Below are 6,000 nucleotides of genomic sequence, written 5' to 3' on the forward strand. Positions count from 1 at the left end.
CAGCCACCACTAACATTGAGTGGCTGCTGCCAACACACTGTCATTGACACTGACCCAACTCCAGCCATTTTAATAATGGGAATTGATGGGAAATTATGTAAATATATCACTAGCCACTTTAAACAACGCTACCTTATATAATGTTACTTACCCTACATTATTCATCTCATATGCATATGTATATACTGTACTCTACATCATCGACTGCATCCTTATGTAACACATGTATCACTAGCCACTTTAACTATGCCACTTTGTTTACTTTGTCTACACACTCATCTCATATGTATATACTGTACTCGATACCATCTACTGTATGCTGCTCTGTACCATCACTCATTCATATATCCTTATGTACATGTTTCTTATCCCCTTACACTGTGTATAAGACAGTTGTTTTGGAATTGTTAGTTAGATTACTTGTTGGTTATCACTGCATTGTCAGAACTAGAAGCACAAGCATTTCGCTACACTCGCATTTAACATCTGCTAACCATGTGTATGTGACAAATAACATTTGATTTGATTTGATTTGATGCGAAGCTTCAACTGGAAGCCAGTGGAGAGAGCGGAGGAGCGGGGTGACGTGAGAGAACTTGGGAAGGTTGAACACCAGACGGGCTGCGGCGTTCTGGATGAGTTGTAGGGGTTTAATGGCACAGGCAGGGAGCCCAGCCAACAGCGAGTTGCAGTAATCCAGACGGGAGATGACAAGTGCCTGGATTAGGACCTGCGCCGCTTCCTGTGTGAGACAGGGTCGTACTCTGCGGATGTTGTAGAGCATGAACCTACAGGAATGGGCCACCGCCTTGATGTTAGTTGAGAACGACAGGGTGTTGTCCAGGATCACGCCAAGGTTCTTAGCGCTCTGGGAGGAGGACACAATGGAGTTATCAACCGTGATGGCGAGATCATGGAACGGGCAGTCCTTCCCCGGGAGGAAGAGCAGCTCCGTCTTGCCGAGGTGGCCAAGGACGGCACGTTCAAGAGTTTTGGAGAGAAAAGAAAGAAGGGATACTGGTCTGTAGTTGTTGACATCGGAGGGATCGAGTGTAGGTTTTTTCAGAAGGGGTGCAACTCTCGCTCTCTTGAAGACGGAAGGGACGTAGCCAGCAGTCAGGGATGAGTTGATGAGCGAGGTGAGGTAAGGGAGAAGGTCTCCGGAAATGGTCTGGAGAAGAGAGGAGGGGATAGGGTCAAACGGGCAGGTTGTTGGGCGGCCGGCCGTCACAAGACGCGAGATTTCATCTGGAGAGAGAGGGGAGAAAGATGTCAGAGCACAGGGTAGGGCAGTGTGAGCAGAACCAGCGGTGTCGTTTGACTTAGCAAACGAGGATCGGATGTCGTCGACCTTCTTTTCAAAATGGTTGACGAAGTCATCTGCAGAGAGGGAGGAGGGGGGGGGGAGGATTCAGGAGGGAGGAGAAGGTGGCAAAGAGCTTCCTAGGGTTAGAGGCAGATGCTTGGAATTTAGAGTGGTAGAAAGTGGCTTTAGCAGCAGAGACAGAGGAGGAAAATGTAGAGAGGAGGGAGTGAAAGGATGCCAGGTCCGCAGGGAGGCGAGTTTTCCTCCATTTCCGCTCGGCTGCACGGAGCCCTGTTCTGTGAGCTCGCAATGAGTCGTCGAGCCACGGAGCGGGAGGGGAGGACCTGGCCGGCCTGGAGGATAGGGGACATAGAGAGTCAAAGGATGCAGAAAGGGAGGAGAGGAGGGTTGAGGAGGCAGAATCCGGAGATAGGTTGGAGAAGGTTTGAGCAGAGGGAAGAGATGATAGGATGGAAGAGGAGAGAGTAGCGGGGGAGAGAGAGCGAAGGTTGGGACGGCGCGATACCATCCGAGTAGGGGCAGTGTGGGAAGTGTTGGATGAGAGCGAGAGGGAAAAGGATACAAGGTGGTGGTCGGAGACTTGGAGGGGAGCTGCAATGAGGTTAGTGGAAGAACAGCATCTAGTAAAGATGAGGTCGAGCGTATTGCCTGCCTTGTGAGTAGGGGGGGAAGGTGAGAGGGTGAGGTCAAAAGAGGAGAGGAGTGGAAAGAAGGAGGCAGAGAGGAATGAGTCAAAGGTAGACGTGGGGAGGTTAAAGTCGCCCAGAACTGTGAGAGGTGAGCCGTCCTCAGGAAAGGAGCTTATCAAGGCATCAAGCTCATTGATGAACTCTCCGAGGGAACCTGGAGGGCGATAAATGATAAGGATGTTAAGCTTGAAAGGGCTGGTAACTGTGACAGCATGGAATTCAAAGGAGGCGATAGACAGATGGGTAAGGGGAGAAAGAGAGAATGACCACTTGGGAGAGATGAGGATCCCGGTGCCACCGCCCCGCTGACCAGAAGCTCTCGGGGTGTGCGAGAACACGTGGGCGGACGAAGAGAGAGCAGTGGGAGTAGCAGTGTTATCTGTGGTGATCCATGTTTCCGTCAGTGCCAAGAAGTCGAGGGACTGGAGGGAGGCATAGGCTGAGATGAACTCTGCCTTGTTGGCCGCAGATCGGCAGTTCCAGAGGCTACTGGAGACCTGGAACTCCACGTGGGTCGTGCGCGCTGGGACCACCAGATTAGGGTGGCCGCGGCCACGCGGTGTGGAGCGTTTGTATGGTCTGTGCAGAGAGGAGAGAACAGGGATAGACAGACACACAGTTGACAGGCTACAGAAGAGGCTACGCTAATGCAAAGGAGATTGGAATGACAAGTGGACTACACGTCTCGAATGTTCAGAAAGTTAAGCTTACGTAGCAAGAATCTTATTGACTAAAATTATTAAAATGATACAGTACTGCTGAAGTAGGCTAGCTGGCAGTGGCTGCGTTGTTGACTTTGTAGGCTAGCTGGCAGTGGCTGCATTGTTGACACTACACTAATCAAGTCGTTCCGTTAAGTGTAATAGTTTCTACAGTGCTGCTATTCGGGGGCTAGCTGGCTAGCTAGCAGTGTTGATTACGTTACGTTGCGTTAAAAGAACGACAATAGCTGGCTAGCTAACCTAGAAAATCGCTCTAGACTACACAATTATCTTTGATACAAAGACGGCTATGTAGCTAGCTATGTAGCTAGCTACGATCAAACAAATCAAACCGTTGTACTGTAATGAAATGAAATGAAAATGTGATACTACCTGTGGAGCGAAGCGGAATGCGACCGGGTTGTTGAGTTCTATTCGGTAGACGTTGGCTAGCTGTTGGCTAGCTAGCAGTGTCTCCTGCGGAGTGAAGTGCAGATGCGACCGCTCGCTCCAACCCGGAAGACATGGGAAACAGTGTTTTAAACCCTTTACAATGAAGATCTGTGAAGTTATTTGGATTTTTACGAATTATCTTTGAAAGACAGTTTCCTTTTTTGCTAAGTTTATAAGCTGGAAATAGAAGCCTTATTGTTGTTGTCAATTAGTTAACTCCAATTAGGAGAGGGGTGGTAGGGTTGGTTGAATATAATAAAGAACAAAAATAGCAAACAAAAGCAGCACAAAAAATAGCCCGTATACACACACCACACTTACTTGTACATTGACAGGCAGGTTTTCCCCTAATAGAAATCGAGATGCCACTGCGATATTTCCCATTAATAATACAGAAAACCATAGAGGCACTAATGAGATTTAAGTGGCCACTCTAATCCAGCTCACTGTATTTGATCTCATTGGCAGCAGGAGGACAGGGATCATGAAGCCCAGAGCTATAATTAGCGCATGTGAAGTTAGTTACATATGGCTCCTCTCTACATCAAAGTGAATGGCAAAGAGAGCCCCTTTAGAGTGTTTTACCTGGAAAAGCTATCCATAATCATGGCACATACTAAAAGGTGGTTCAGATATAGTATCACATTTAAAAAAAAAATATGTAGAGATTAATTGTATATACAGGAGATACGGTTTCGTATATTTATGCTTCAGTTAAATACAGCTCCGGATGTTCTACAAGGAGAGTTGAGGGAAAGACCGGAAAGCGTAGAAGTCTAAATCAAAATCAAATCAAATTTATTGGTCACATACACGTGCTTGTGCGTCTAGCTCCGACAGTGCAGCAATATCTACCATGTAATATCTAACAGTTTTACAACATATACCAAAAATACACGTAAATCTAAGTAGGGGATAGATGAAGAATATATACATATTTGTTAGAGATACAGTGACATAATATAGAATACAGTATATACATATAAGATGGGTGATGCAATATTTACACACAATTAAATTGACTAAAATACCATAGAACAGTATAGAGTACAGTTTATACATAAGAGATGAGTAATGCAAGATGTGGAGACATTATTAAAGTGGCTAGTAATTCCTAATTTATGTCTATAGGCAGCTGCTTCTCACAGTTGAAGTCAGAAGTTTACATACACCTCAGCCAAATACATTTAAACTCAGTTTTTCACAATTCCTGACATTTAATCTTAGTAAAAAAATCCCTGTCTTAGATCAGTTAGGATCACCACTTTATTTTAAGAATTTAAAATGTCAGAATAATAGTAGAGTGAAGGATTTATTTCAGCTTTTATTTCTTTCATCACATTCCCAGTGGGTCAGAAGTTTACATACATCCAATTAGTATTTGGTAGCATTTCCTTTAAATTGTTTAACTTGGCTCAAACACTTCGGGTAGCCTTCCACAAGCTTCCCACAATAAGTTGGGTGAATTTTGGCCCATTCCTCCTGACAGAGCTGGTGTAACTGAGTTCGGCTTGTAGGCCTCCTTGCTCGCACATGCTTTTTCAGTTCTGCCCACACATTTTCTATAGGATTGAGGTCAGGTCTCTGTGATGGCCACACATACCTTGACTTTGTTGTCCTTAAGCCATTTTGCCACAACTTGGAAGTATACTTGGGGTCATTGTCCATTTGGAAGACCCATTTGCGACCAAGCTTTAACTTCCTGACTGATGTCTTGCGATGTTGCGTCAATATATCCACATCATTTTTCCTGCCTCATGATGCCATCTATTTTGTGAAGTGCACCAGTCCCTCCTGCAACAAAGCCACCTCCACAACATGCTGCCACCCCGTGCTTCACGGTTGGGATTCTTCGGCTTGCAAGCCTCCCCCCCCTTTTTCCTCCAAACATAACGATGGTCATTATGCCAACAGGTCTATTTTTGTTTCATCAGACCAGAGGACATTTCTCCAGAAAGTACGATCTTTGACCCCATGTGCAGTTGCAAACCGTAGTCTGGCTTTTTTATGGTGGTTTTGGAGCAGTGGCTTCTTCCTTGCTGAGTGGCCTTTCAGGTTATGTCGATATAGGACTCGTTTTACTGTGGATATAGATACTTTGTACCTGTTTCCTCCAGCATCTTCACAAGGTCCTTTGCTGGTTGTTCTGGGATTGATTTGCACATTTTCACACCAAAGTACGTTATTGCTCCCAAGGATGAACTAGATTAGTGGAGGTCTACAAATATTTTTCTGATGTCTTGGCTGATTTCTTTAGATTTTCCCATGATGTCAAGCAAAAAGGCACTGAGTTTGAAGGTAGGCCTTGAAATACATCCACAGGTACACCTCCAATTGACTCAAGTTATGTCAATTAGCCTATCAGAAGCTTCTAAAGCCATGACATCATTTTCTGGAATTTTCCAAGCTGTTTAAAAGCACAGTCAATTTAGCATATGTAAACTACTGATCCACTGGAATTGTGATGCAGTAAATTCTAAGTGAAATAATCTGTCTGTGAACAATTGTTGGAAAAATTACTTGTGTCATGCACAAAGTAGATGTCCTAACGGACTTGCCAAACAAGACATTTGTGGAGTGGTTGAAAAACAAGCTTTAATGACTCCAATCTAATTGTATGTAAACTTCCGACCTCAACTGTATGTGCTAGTGATGGCTGTTTAGCAGTCAGATGGCCTCGAGATAGAAGCTGCTTTTTAGTCTCTCGGTGCCAGCTTTGATGCACCTGTACTGACCTCACCTTCAGGATGATAGCTGGATGGACAGGCAGTGGCTTGGGTGGTTGATGTCTTTGATGATCTTTTTCTTCCTGTGGCATCGGGTGGTGTAG

This window comes from Oncorhynchus gorbuscha, linkage group LG06 (genome assembly GCF_021184085.1).
Source record: "Oncorhynchus gorbuscha isolate QuinsamMale2020 ecotype Even-year linkage group LG06, OgorEven_v1.0, whole genome shotgun sequence".
Taxonomy (NCBI): domain Eukaryota; kingdom Metazoa; phylum Chordata; class Actinopteri; order Salmoniformes; family Salmonidae; genus Oncorhynchus; species Oncorhynchus gorbuscha.